Below are 14,592 nucleotides of genomic sequence, written 5' to 3'. Positions count from 1 at the left end.
CACCCAGAGTGGGGACCAAACCCACGCCTTTCGATTAGATCTCGAATGCCTTACCAATTCGGCTATCTGGGCGACTGTGTTCCGCTTCACTTTCTGGGGTATTTTTATATACTACAACTGTATCTGACGCTTGAGGGTGGTAGCCAGCGCCACTCAGACTACACAGGGAGAAGGGGACCTTCTTTTCAACCCCCGGGGCGTGACTCGAACGTCTACAGCCTGTCATAAGCGGGTAACTGGCGGGAAACCCTCTTATGCAACCTTGGCATCAAGGCTGCCAGAACCGAGGCCCTCGCTAAGCTTTCGCATGATAATAGGTTTTGTAAATGAGGGGCTCGCTAGAAATCCAGGAAGAAATGCCGGCAGTCTACAACGCCAAAGAAGGCATAGGGGAATGGTTAGAATATTTTTTAACGTTAGTGACGTTACATTATTATTTATTATTATTAATTACGTGAGAAAGAAAGAAAGAAAAACACGCGCCCAGAGTGGGGACCGAACCCACGCCTTTCGATTAGATCTCGAATGCCTTACCAATTCGGCTATCTGGGCGACTGTGTTCCGCTTCACTTTCTGGGGTATTTTTATATACTAAAACTGTATATGACGCTTGAGGGTGGTAGCCAGCGCCCCTCAGACTGCACGGGGAGAAGGGGACCTTCTTTTCAACCCCCGGGGCGTGACGCGAACGTCTACAGCCTGTCATAAGCGGGTAACTGGCGGGAAACCCTCTTATGCTACCTTGGCATCAAGGCTGCCAGAACCAAGGCCCTCGCTAAGCTTTCGCATGATAATAGGGTTTGTAAATGAGGGGCTCGTTAGAAATACAGGAAGAAATGCCGGCAGTCTACAACGCTGAAGAAGGCATAGGGGAATGGTTAGAATATTTTTTACCGTTAGTGACGTTACATTATTATTTATTATTATTAATTACGTGAGAAAGAAAGAAAGAAAAACAGGTGCCCAGAGTGGGGACCGAACCCACGCCTTTCGATTAGATCTCGAATGCCTTACCAATTCGGCTATCTGGGCGACTGTGTTCCGCTTCACTTTCTGGGGTATTTTTATATACAACTGTATCTGACGCTTGAGGGTGGTAGCCAGCGCCACTCAGACTACACGGGGAGAAGGGGACCTTCTTTTCAACCCCCGGGGCGTGACGCGAACGTCTACAGCCTGTCATAAGCGGGTAACTGGCGGGAAACCCTCCTATGCTACCTTGGCATCAAGGCTGCCAGAACCGAGGCCCTCGCTAAGCTTTCGCATGATAATAGGGTTTGTAAAGGAGGGGCTCGTTAGAAATACAGGAAGAAATGCCGGCAGTCTACAACGCCAAAGAAGGCATAGGGGCATGGTTAGAATATTTTTTAATGTTAGTGACGTTACATTATTATTTATTATTATTATTACGTGAGAAAGAAAGAAAGAAAAACACGCGCCCAGAGTGGGGACCGAACCCACGCCTTTCGATTAGATCTCGAATGCCTTACCAATTCGGCTATCTGGGCGAGTGTGTGCCGCTTCACTTTCTGGGGTATTTTTATTTACTAGAACTGTATCTGACGCTTGAGGGTGGTAGCAAGCGCCCCTCAGACTACACGGGGAGAAGGGGACCTTCTTTTCAACCCCCAGGGCGTGACGCGAACGTCTACAGCCTGTCATAAGCGGGTAACTGGCGGGAAACCCTCTTATGCTACCTTGGCATCAAGGCTGCCAGAACCGAGGCCCTCGCTAAGCTTTCGCATGATTATAGGGTTTGTAAATGAGGGGCTCGTTAGAAATACAGGAAGAAATGCCGGCCGTCTACAACGCCAAAAAAAGCATAGGGGAATGGTTAGAATATTTTTTTACCGTTAGTGACGTTACATTAATATTTATTATTATTAATTACGTGAGAAAGAAAGAAAGAAAAACACGCGCCCGGAGTGGGGACCGAACCCACGCCTTTCGATGAGATCTCGAATGCCTGACCAATTCGGCTATCTGGGCGACTGTGTTCCCCTTCACTTTCTGGGGTATTTTTATATACTACAAATGTATCTGACGCTTGAGGGTGGTAGCCAGCGCCACTCAGACTACACGGGGGAAGGGGACCTTCTTTTCAACCCCCGGGGCGTGACGCGAACGTCTACAGCCTGTCATAAGCGGGTAACTGGCGGGAAACCCTCTTATGCTACCTTGGCATCAAGGCTGCCAGAACCGAGGCCCTCGCTAAGCTTTCGCATGATAATAGGGTTTGTAAATGAGGGGCTTGTTAGAAATACAGGAAGAAATGCCGGCAGTCTACAAGGCCAAAGAAGGCATAGGGGAATGGTTAGAATATTTTTTTACCGTTAGTGACGTTACATTATTATTTATTATTTTTAATTACGTGAGAAAGAAAGAAAGAAAAACACGCACCCAGAGTGGGGACCAAACCCACGCCTTTCGATTAGATCTCGAATGCCTTACCAATTCGGCTATCTGGGCGACTGTGTTCCGCTTCACTTTCTGGGGTATTTTTATATACTACAACTGTATCTGACGCTTGAGGGTGGTAGCCAGCGCCACTCAGACTACACGGGGAGAAGGGGACCTTCTTTTCAACCCCCGGGGCGTGACGCGAACGTCTACAGCCTGTCATAAGCTGGTAACTGGCGGGAAACCCTCTTATGCTACCTTGGCATCAAGGCTGCCAGAACCGAGGCCCTCGCTAAGCTTTCGCATGATAATAGGGTTTGTAAATGAGGGGCTCGTTAGAAATACAGGAAGAAATGCCGGCAGTCTACAACGCCAAAAAAGGCATAGGGGAATGGTTAGAATATTTTTTTACCGTTAGTGACGTTACATTATTATTTATTATTATTAATTACGTGAGAAAGAAAGAAAGAAAAACACGCGCCCAGAGTGGGGACCGAACCCACGCCTTTCGATTAGATCTCGAATGCCTTACCAATTCAGCTATCTGGGCGACTGTGTTCCGCTTCACTTTCTGGGGTATTTTTATATACTACAACTGTATCTGACGCATGAGGGTGTAGCCAGCGCCACTCAGACAACACGGGCAGAAGGGGACCTTCTTTTCAACCCCCTGGGCGTGACGCGAATGTCTACAGCCTGTCATAAGCGGGTAACTGGCGGGAAACCCTCTTGTGCTACCTTGGCATCAAGGCTGCCAGAACCGAGGCCCTCGCTAAACTTTCGCATGATATTAGGTTTTGTAAATGAGGGGCTCGTTAGAAATACAGGAAGAAATGTCGGCAGTCTACAAGGCCAAAGAAGGCATAGGGGAATGGTTAGAATATTTTTTTACCGTTAGTGACGTTACATTATTATTTATTATTATTAATTACGTGAGAAAGAAAGAAAGAAAAACAGGTGCCCAGAGTGGGAACCGAACCCACGCCTTTCGATTAGATCTCGAATGCCTTACCAATTCGGCTATCTGGGCGACTGTGTTCCGCTTCACTTTCTGGGGTATTTTTATATACAACTGTATCTGACGCTTGAGGGTGGTAGCCAGCGCCACTCAGACTACACGGGGAGAAGGGGACCTTCTTTTCAACCACCCGGGGCGTGACGCGAACGTCTACAGCCTGTCATAAGCGGGTAACTGGCGGGAAACCCTCTTATGCTACCTTGGCATCAAGGCTGCCAGAACCGAGGCCCTCGCTAAGCTTTCGCATGATAATAGGGTTTGTAAAGGAGGGGCTCGTTAGAAATACAGGAAGAAATGCCGGCAGTCTACAACGCCAAAGAAGGCATAGGGGAATGGTTAGAATATTTTTTAATGTTAGTGACGTTACATTATTATTTATTATTATTATTACGTGAGAAAGAAAGAAAGAAAAACACGCGCCCAGAGTGGGGACCGAACCCACGCCTTTCGATTAGATCTCGAATGCCTTACCAATTCGGCTATCTGGGCGAGTGTGTGCCGCTTCACTTTCTGGGGTATTTTATTTACTAGAACTGTATCTGACGCTTGAGGGTGGTAGCAAGCGCCCCTCAGACTACACGGGAAGAAGGGGACCTTCTTTTCAACCCCCGTGGCGTGACGCGAACGTCTACAGCCTGTCATAAGCGGGTAACTGGCGGGAAACCCTCTTATGCTACCTTGGCATCAAGGCTGCCAGAACCGAGGCCCTCGCTAAGCTTTCGCATGATAATAGGGTTTGTAAATGAGGGGCTCGTTAGAAATACAGGAAGAAATGCCGGCAGTCTACAACGCCGAAGAAGGCATAGGGGAATGGTTAGAATATTTTTTTACCGTTAGTGACGTTACATTATTATTTATTATTATTAATTACGTGAGAAAGAAAGAAAGAAAAACAGGTGCCCAGAGTGGGGACCGAACCCACGCCTTTCGATTAGATCTCGAATGCCTTACCAATTCGGCTATCTGGGCGACTGTGTTCGCTTCACTTTCTGGGGTATTTTTATATACTACAACTGTATCTGACGCTTGATGGTGGTAGCCAGCGCCACTCAGACTACACGGGGATAAGGGGACCTGCTTTTCAACCCACGGGGTGTGACGCGAACGTCTACAGCCTGGCATAAGCGGGTAACTGGCGGGAAACCCTCTTATGCTACCTTGGCATCAAGGCTGCCAGAACCGAGGCCCTCGCTAAGCTTTCGCATGATAATAGGGTTTGTAAATGAGGGGCTCGTTAGAAATACAGGAAGAAATGCCGGCAGTCTACAACGCCAAAGAAGGCATAGGGGAATGGTTAGAATATTTTTTTACGGTTAGTGACGTTACATTATTATTTATTATTATTAATTACGTGAGAAAGAAAGAAAAACACGCGCCAAGAGTTGGGACCGAACCCACGCCTTTCGATTAGATCTCGAATGCCTTACCAATTCGGCTATCTGGGCGACTGTGTTCCGCTTCATTTTCTGGGGTATTTTTATATACTACAACTGTATCTGACGCTTGAGGGTGGTAGCCAGCGCCCCTCAGACTACACGGGGAGAAGGGGACCTTCTTTTCAACCCCCGGGGCATGACGCGAACGTCTACAGCCTGTCATAAGCGGGTAACTGGCGGGAAACCCTCTTATGCTACCTTGGCATCAAGGCTGCCAGAACCGAGGCCCTCGCTAAGCTTTCGCATGATAATAGGGTTTGTAAATGAGGGTCTCGTTAGAAATACAGGAAGAAATGCCGGCAGTCTACAACGCCAAAGAAGGCATAGGGGAATTGTTAGAATATTTTTTTACCGTTAGTGACGTTACATTATTATTTATTATTATTAATTGCGTGAGAAAGAAAGAAAGAAAAACACGCGCCCAGTGTTGGGACCGAACCCACGCCTTTCGATTAGATCTCGAATGCCTTACCAATTCGGCTATCTGGGCGACTGTGTTCCGCTTCACTTTCTGGGGAATTTTTATATACAACAACTGTATCTGACGCTTGAGGGTGGTAGCCAGCGCCACTCAGACTACACGGGGAGAAGGGGAACTTCTTTTCAACCCCCGGGACGTGACGCGAACGTCTACAGCCTGTCATAAGCGGGTAACTGGCGGGAAACCCTCTTATGCTACCTTGGCATCAAGGCTGCCAGAACCGAGGCCCTCGCTAAGCTTTCGCATGATAATAGGGTTTGTAAATGAGGGGCTCGTTAGAAATACAGGAAGAAATGCCGGCCGTCTACAACGCCAAAAAAGGCATAGGGGAATGGTTAGAATATTTTTTACCGTTAGTGACGTTACAATATTATTTATTATTATTAATTACGTGAGAAAGAAAGAAAAACACGCGCCCGGAGTGGGGACCGAACCCACGCCTTTGGATTAGATCTCGAATGCCTTACCAATTCGGCTTTCTGGGCGACTGTGTTCCGCTTCACTTTCTGGGGTATTTTTATATACTACAACTGTATCTGACCCTTGAGGGTGTTAGCCAGCGCCACTCAGACTACACGGGGAGAAGGGGACCTTCTTTTCAACCCCCGGGGCGTGACGCGAACGTCTACAGCCTGTCATAAGCGGGTAACTGGCGGGAAACCCTCTTATGCTACCTTGGCATCAAGGCTGCCAGAACCGAGGCCCTCGCTAAGCTTTCGCATGATAATAGGGTTTGTAAAGGAGGGGCTCGTTAGAAATACAGGAAGAAATGCCGGCAGTCTACAACGCCAAAGAAGGCATAGGGGAATGGTTAGAATATTTTTTAACGTTAGTGACGTTACATTATTATTTATTATTATTAATTACGTGAGAAAGAAAGAAAAACACGCGCCCAGAGTGGGGACCGAACCCACGCCTTTCGATTAGATCTCGAATGCCTGACCAATTCGGCTATCTGGGCGACTGTGTTCCGCTTCACTTTCTGGGGTATTTTTATATACTACAACTGTATCTGACGCTTGAGGGTGGTAGCCAGCGCCACTCAGACTACACGGGGGAAGGGGACCTTCTTTTCAACCCCCGGGGCGTGACGCGAACGTCTACAGCCTGTCATAAGCGGGTAACTGGCGGGAAACCCTCTTATGCTACCTTGGCATCAAGGCTGCCAGAACCGAGGCCCTCGCTAAGCTTTCGCATGATAATAGGGTTTGTAAATGAGGGGCTCGTTAGAAATACAGGAAGAAATGCCGGCAGTCTACAAGGCCAAAGAAGGCATAGGGGAATGGTTAGAATATTTTTTTACCGTTAGTGACGTTACATTATTATTTAATATTTTTAATTACGTGAGAAAGAAAGAAAGAAAAACACGCACCCAGAGTGGGGACCAAACCCACGCCTTTCGATTAGATCTCGAATGCCTTACCAATTCGGCTATCTGGGCGACTGTGTTCCGCTTCACTTTCTGGGGTATTTTTATATACTACAACTGTATCTGACGCTTGAGGGTGGTAGCCAGCGCCACTCAGACTACACGGGGAGAAGGGGACCTTCTTTTCAACCCCCGGGGTGTGACGCGAACGTCTACAGCCTGGCATAAGCGGGTAACTGGCGGGAAACCCTCTTATGCTACCTTGGCATCAAGGCTGCCAGAACCGAGGCCCTCGCTAAGCTTTCGCATGATAATAGGGTTTGTAAATGAGGGGCTCGTTAGAAATACAGGAAGAAATGCCGGCAGTCTACAACGCCAAAGAAGGCATAGGGGAATGGTTAGAATATTTTTTTACGGTTAGTGACGTTACATTATTATTTATTATTATTAATTACGTGAGAAAGAAAGAAAAACACGCGCCAAGAGTTGGGACCGAACCCACGCCTTTCGATTAGATCTCGAATGCCTTACCAATTCGGCTATCTGGGCGACTGTGTTCCGCTTCATTTTCTGGGGTATTTTTATATACTACAACTGTATCTGACGCTTGAGGGTGGTAGCCAGCGCCCCTCAGACTACACGGGGAGAAGGGGACCTTCTTTTAAACCCCCGGGGCATGACGCGAACGTCTACAGCCTGTCATAAGCGGGTAACTGGCGGGAAACCCTCTTATGCTACCTTGGCATCAAGGCTGCCGGAACCGAGGCCCTCGCTAAGCTTTCGCATGATAATAGGGTTTGTAAATGAGGGGCTCGTTAGAAATACAGGAAGAAATGCCGGCAGTCTACAACGCCAAAGAAGCATAGGGGAATGGATAGAATATTTTTTTACCGTTAGTGACGTTACAATATTATTTATTATTATTAATTACGTGAGAAAGAAAGAAAGAAAAACACGCGCCCAGAGTGGGTACCGAACCCTCGCCTTTCGATTAAATTTCGAATGCCTTACCAATTCGGCTATGTGGGCGACTGTGTTCCGCTTCACTTTCTGGGGTATTTTTATATACTACAACTGTATCTGACGCTTGAGGGTGGTAGCCAGCGCCACTCAGACTACACGGGGAGAAGGGGAACTTCTTTTCAACCCCCGGGACGTGACGCGAACGTCTACAGCCTGTCATAAGCGGGTAACTGGCGGGAAACCCTCTTATGCTACCTTGGCATCAAGGCTGCCAGAACCGAGGCCCTTGCTAAGCTTTCGCATGATAATAGGGTTTGTAAATGAGGGGCTCGTTAGAAATACAGGAAGAAATGCCGGCCGTCTACAACGCCAAAAAAGGCATAGGGGAATGGTTAGAATATTTTTTACCGTTAGTGACGTTACAATATTATTTATTATTAATTATTACGTGAGAAAGAAAGAAAGAAAAACACGCGCCCGGAGTGGGGACCGAACCCACGCCTTTGGATTAGATCTCGAATGCCTTACCAATTCGGCTTTCTGGGCGACTGTGTTCCGCTTCACTTTCTGGGGTATTTTTATATACTACAACTGTATCTGACCCTTGAGGGTGTTAGCCAGCGCCACTCAGACTACACGGGGAGAAGGGGACCTTCTTTTCAACCCCCGGGGCGTGACGCGAACGTCTACAGCCTGTCATAAGCGGGTAACTGGCGGGAAACCCTCTTATGCTACCTTGGCATCAAGGCTGCCAGAACCGAGGCCCTCGCTAAGCTTTCGCATGATAATAGGGTTTGTAAAGGAGGGGCTCGCTAGAAATACAGGAAGAAATGCCGGCAGTCTACAACGCCAAAGAAGGCATAGGGGAATGGTTAGAATATTTTTTAACGTTAGTGACGTTACATTATTATTTATTATTATTAATTACGTGAGAAAGAAAGAAAGAAAAACACGCGCCCAGAGTGGGGACCGAACCCACGCCTTTCGATTAGATCTCGAATGCCTGACCAATTCGGCTATCTGGGCGACTGTGTTCCGCTTCACTTTCTGGGGTATTTTTATATACTACAACTGTATCTGACGCTTGAGGGTGGTAGCCAGCGCCACTCAGACTACACGGGGGAAGGGGACCTTCTTTTCAACCCCCGGGGCGTGACGCGAACGTCTACAGCCTGTCATAAGCGGGTAACTGGCGGGAAACCCTCTTATGCTACCTTGGCATCAAGGCTGCCAGAACCGAGGCCCTCGCTAAGCTTTCGCATGATAATAGGGTTTGTAAATGAGGGGCTCGTTAGAAATACAGGAAGAAATGCCGGCAGTCTACAACGCCAAAGAAGGCATAGGGGAATGGTTAGAATATTTTTTTACGGTTAGTGACGTTACATTATTATTTATTATTATTAATTACGTGAGAAAGAAAGAAAAACACGCGCCAAGAGTTGGGACCGAACCCACGCCTTTCGATTAGATCTCGAATGCCTTACCAATTCGGCTATCTGGGCGACTGTGTTCCGCTTCATTTTCTGGGGTATTTTTATATACTACAACTGTATCTGACGCTTGAGGGTGGTAGCCAGCGCCCCTCAGACTACACGGGGAGAAGGGGACCTTCTTTTCAACCCCCGGGGCATGACGCGAACGTCTACAGCCTGTCATAAGCGGGTAACTGGCGGGAAACCCTCTTATGCTACCTTGGCATCAAGGCTGCCAGAACCGAGGCCCTCGCTAAGCTTTCGCATGATAATAGGGTTTGTAAATGAGGGTCTCGTTAGAAATACAGGAAGAAATGCCGGCAGTCTACAACGCCAAAGAAGGCATAGGGGAATTGTTAGAATATTTTTTTACCGTTAGTGACGTTACATTATTATTTATTATTATTAATTGCGTGAGAAAGAAAGAAAGAAAAACACGCGCCCAGTGTTGGGACCGAACCCACGCCTTTCGATTAGATCTCGAATGCCTTACCAATTCGGCTATCTGGGCGACTGTGTTCCGCTTCACTTTCTGGGGAATTTTTATATACAACAACTGTATCTGACGCTTGAGGGTGGTAGCCAGCGCCCCTCAGACTACACGGGGAGAAGGGGACCTTCTTTTCAACCCACGGGGCGTGCCGCGAACGTCTACAGCCTGTCATAAGCGGGTAACTGGCGGGAAACCCTCTTATGCTACCTTGGCATCAAGGCTGCCGGAACCGAGGCCCTCGCTAAGCTTTCGCATGATAATAGGGTTTGTAAATGAGGGGCTCGTTAGAAATACAGGAAGAAATGCCGGCAGTCTACAACGCCAAAGAAGCATAGGGGAATGGATAGAATATTTTTTTACCGTTAGTGACGTTACAATATTATTTATTATTATTAATTACGTGAGAAAGAAAGAAAGAAAAACACGCGCTCAGAGTGGGTACCGAACCCACGCCTTTCGATTAAATCTCGAATGCCTTACCAATTCGGCTATGTGGGCGACTGTGTTCCGCTTCACTTTCTGGGGTATTTTTATATACTACAACTGTATCTGACGCTTGAGGGTGGTAGCCAGCGCCACTCAGACTACACGGGGAGAAGGGGAACTTCTTTTCAACCCCCGGGACGTGACGCGAACGTCTACAGCCTGTCATAAGCGGGTAACTGGCGGGAAACCCTCTTATGCTACCTTGGCATCAAGGCTGCCAGAACCGAGGCCCTCGCTAAGCTTTCGCATGATAATAGGGTTTGTAAATGAGGGGCTCGTTAGAAATACAGGAAGAAATGCCGGCCGTCTACAACGCCAAAAAAGGCATAGGGGAATGGTTAGAATATTTTTTACCGTTAGTGACGTTACAATATTATTTATTATTATTAATTACGTGAGAAAGAAAGAAAGAAAAACACGCGCCCGGAGTGGGGACCGAACCCACGCCTTTGGATTAGATCTCGAATGCCTTACCAATTCGGCTTTCTGGGCGACTGTGTTCCGCTTCACTTTCTGGGGTATTTTTATATACTACAACTGTATCTGACCCTTGAGGGTGTTAGCCAGCGCCACTCAGACTACACGGGGAGAAGGGGACCTTCTTTTCAACACCCGGGGCGTGACGCGAACGTCTACAGCCTGTCATAAGCGGGTAACTGGCGGGAAACCCTCTTATGCTACCTTGGCATCAAGGCTGCCAGAACCGAGGCCCTCGCTAAGCTTTCGCATGATAATAGGGTTTGTAAAGGAGGGGCTCGCTAGAAATACAGGAAGAAATGCCGGCAGTCTACAACGCCAAAGAAGGCATAGGGGAATGGTTAGAATATTTTTTAACGTTAGTGACGTTACATTATTATTTATTATTATTAATTACGTGAGAAAGAAAGAAAGAAAAACACGCGCCCAGAGTGGGGACCGAACCCACGCCTTTCGATTAGATCTCGAATGCCTGACCAATTCGGCTATCTGGGCGACTGTGTTCCGCTTCACTTTCTGGGGTATTTTTATATACTACAACTGTATCTGACGCTTGAGGGTGGTAGCCAGCGCCACTCAGACTACACGGGGGAAGGGGACCTTCTTTTCAACCCCCGGGGCGTGACGCGAACGTCTACAGCCTGTCATAAGCGGGTAACTGGCGGGAAACCCTCTTATGCTACCTTGGCATCAAGGCTGCCAGAACCGAGGCCCTCGCTAAGCTTTCGCATGATAATAGGGTTTGTAAATGAGGGGCTCGTTAGAAATACAGGAAGAAATGCCGGCAGTCTACAAGGCCAAAGAAGGCATAGGGGAATGGTTAGAATATTTTTTTACCGTTAGTGACGTTACATTATTATTTAATATTTTTAATTACGTGAGAAAGAAAGAAAGAAAAACACGCACCCAGAGTGGGGACCAAACCCACGCCTTTCGATTAGATCTCGAATGCCTTACCAATTCGGCTATCTGGGCGACTGTGTTCCGCTTCACTTTCTGGGGTATTTTTATATACTACAACTGTATCTGACGCTTGAGGGTGGTAGCCAGCGCCACTCAGACTACACGGGGAGAAGGGGACCTTCTTTTCAACCCCCGAGGCGTGACGCGAACGTCTACAGCCAGTCATAAGCTGGTAACTGGCGGGAAACCCTCTTATGCTACCTTGGCATCAAGGCTGCCAGAACCGAGGCCCTCGCTAAGCTTTCGCATGATAATAGGGTTTGTAAATGAGGGGCTCGTTAGAAATACAGGAAGAAATGCCGGCAGTCTACAACGCCAAAAAAGGCATAGGGGAATGGTTAGAATATTTTTTTACCGTTAGTGACGTTACATTATTATTTATTATTATTAATTACGTGAGAAAGAAAGAAAGAAAAACACGCGCCCAGAGTGGGGACCGAACCCACGCCTTTCGATTAGATCTCGAATGCCTTACCAATTCAGCTATCTGGGCGACTGTGTTCCGCTTCACTTTCTGGGATATTTTTATATACTACAACTGTATCTGACGCATGAGGGTGTAGCCAGCGCCACTCAGACAACACGGGGAGAAGGGGACCTTCTTTTCAACCCCCTGGGCGTGACGCGAACGTCTACAGCCTGTCATAAGCGGGTAACTGGCGGGAAACCCTCTTGTGCTACCTTGGCATCAAGGCTGCCAGAACCGAGGCCCTCGCTAAGCTTTCGCATGATATTAGGTTTTGTAAATGAGGGGCTCGTTAGAAATACAGGAAGAAATGTCGGCAGTCTACAAGGCCAAAGAAGGCATAGGGGAATGGTTAGAATATTTTTTTACCGTTAGTGACGTTACATTATTATTTATTATTATTAATTACGTGAGAAAGAAAGAAAGAAAAACACGCGCCCAGAGTGGGGACCGAACCCACGCCTTTCGATTAGATCTCGAATGCCTTACCAATTCAGCTATCTGGGCGACTGTGTTCCGCTTCACTTTCTGGGATATTTTTATATACTACAACTGTATCTGACGCATGAGGGTGTAGCCAGCGCCACTCAGACAACACGGGGAGAAGGGGACCTTCTTTTCAACCCCCTGGGCGTGACGCGAACGTCTACAGCCTGTCATAAGCGGGTAACTGGCGGGAAACCCTCTTGTGCTACCTTGGCATCAAGGCTGCCAGAACCGAGGCCCTCGCTAAGCTTTCGCATGATATTAGGTTTTGTAAATGAGGGGCTCGTTAGAAATACAGGAAGAAATGTCGGCAGTCTACAAGGCCAAAGAAGGCATAGGGGAATGGTTAGAATATTTTTTTTACCGTTAGTGACGTTACATTATTATTTATTATTATGAATTACGTGAGAAAGAAAGAAAGAAAAACACGCACCCAGAGTGGGGACCAAACCCACGCCTTTCGATTAGATCTCGAATGCCTTACCAATTCGGCTATCTGGGCAACTGTGTTCCGCTTCACTTTCTGGGGTATTTTTATATACTACAACTGTATCTGACGCTTGAGGGTGGTAGCCAGCGCCACTCAGACTACACAGGGAGAAGGGGACCTTCTTTTCAACCCCCGGGGCGTGACTCGAACGTCTACAGCCTGTCATAAGCGGGTAACTGGCGGGAAACCCTCTTATGCAACCTTGGCATCAAGGCTGCCAGAACCGAGGCCCTCGCTAAGCTTTCGCATGATAATAGGGTTTGTAAATGAGGGGCTCGCTAGAAATACAGGAAGAAATGCCGGCAGTCTACAACGCCAAAGAAGGCATAGGGGAATGGTTAGAATATTTTTTAACGTTAGTGACGTTAAATTATTATTTATTATTATTAATTACGTGAGAAAGAAAGAAAGAAAAACACGCGCCCAGAGTGGGGACCGAACCCACGCCTTTCGATTAGATCTCGAATGCCTTACCAATTCGGCTATCTGGGCGACTGTGTTCCGCTTCACTTTCTGGGGTATTTTTATATACTACAACTGTATATGACGCTTGAGGGTGGTATCAGCGCCCCTCAGACTGCACGGGGAGAAGGGGACCTTCTTTTCAACCCCCGGGGCGTGACGCGAACGTCTACAGCCTGTCATAAGCGGGTAACTGGCGGGAAACCCTCTTATGCTACCTTGGCATCAAGGCTGCCAGAACCGAGGCCCTCGCTAAGCTTTCGCATGATAATAGGGTTTGTAAATGAGGGGCTCGTTAGAAATACAGGAAGAAATGCCGGCAGTCTACAACGCCAAAGAAGCATAGGGGAATGGATAGAATATTTTTTTACCGTTAGTGACGTTACAATATTATTTATTATTATTAATTACGTGAGAAAGAAAGAAAGAAAAACACGCGCCCAGAGTGGGTACCGAACCAACGCCTTTCGATTAAATCTCGAATGCCTTACCAATTCGGCTATGTGGGCGACTGTGTTCCGCTTCACTTTCTGGGGTATTTTTATATACTACAACTGTATCTGACGCTTGAGGGTGGTAGCCAGCGCCACTCAGACTACACGGGGAGAAGGGAAACTTCTTTTCAACCCCCGGGACGTGACGCGAACGTCTACAGCCTGTCATAAGCGGGTAACTGGCGGGAAACCCTCTTATGCTACCTTGGCATCAAGGCTGCCAGAACCGAGGCCCTCGCTAAGCTTTCGCATGATAATAGGGTTTGTAAATGAGGGGCTCGTTAGAAATACAGGAAGAAATGCCGGCCGTCTACAACGCCAAAAAAGGCATAGGGGAATGGTTAGAATATTTTTTTACCGTTAGTGACGTTACAATATTATTTATTATTATTAATTACGTGAGAAAGAAAGAAAGAAAAACACGCGCCCGGAGTGGGGACCGAACCCACGCCTTTGGATTAGATCTCGAATGCCTTACCAATTCGGCTTTCTGGGCGACTGTGTTCCGCTTCACTTTCTGGGGTATTTTTATATACTACAACTGTATCTGACGCTTGAGGGTGTTAGCCAGCGCCACTCAGACTACACGGGGAGAAGGGGACCTTCTTTTCAACCCCCGGGGCGTGACGCGAACGT

The 14,592-nt window shown here is 47.5% G+C and overlaps 3 non-coding genes across 3 annotated transcripts; all 3 read right to left on the bottom strand.

Moving 5' to 3' along the window:
* Positions 1 to 960: 960 nt before the first annotated feature.
* Trnar-ucu (transfer RNA arginine (anticodon UCU)) lies at positions 961 to 1,032 on the bottom strand. The gene has a single exon. It is a non-coding gene; the product is annotated as a tRNA-Arg (tRNA).
* Positions 1,033 to 3,358: 2,326 nt separating this feature from the next.
* Positions 3,359 to 3,430, bottom strand: Trnar-ucu (transfer RNA arginine (anticodon UCU)). The gene has a single exon. It is a non-coding gene; the product is annotated as a tRNA-Arg (tRNA).
* Positions 3,431 to 4,315: 885 nt separating this feature from the next.
* Positions 4,316 to 4,387, bottom strand: Trnar-ucu (transfer RNA arginine (anticodon UCU)). The gene has a single exon. It is a non-coding gene; the product is annotated as a tRNA-Arg (tRNA).
* Between the last annotated feature and the right edge of the window lie 10,205 nt (positions 4,388 to 14,592).

This window comes from Haemaphysalis longicornis, unplaced genomic scaffold (assembly GCF_048455015.1).
Source record: "Haemaphysalis longicornis isolate Haplotype H1 unplaced genomic scaffold, Haemaphysalis longicornis Haplotype H1 scaffold_11, whole genome shotgun sequence".
NCBI classification, from domain to species: Eukaryota; Metazoa; Arthropoda; class Arachnida; order Ixodida; family Ixodidae; genus Haemaphysalis; species Haemaphysalis longicornis.
This window is presented reverse-complemented; position numbering and strand designations above follow the sequence as displayed.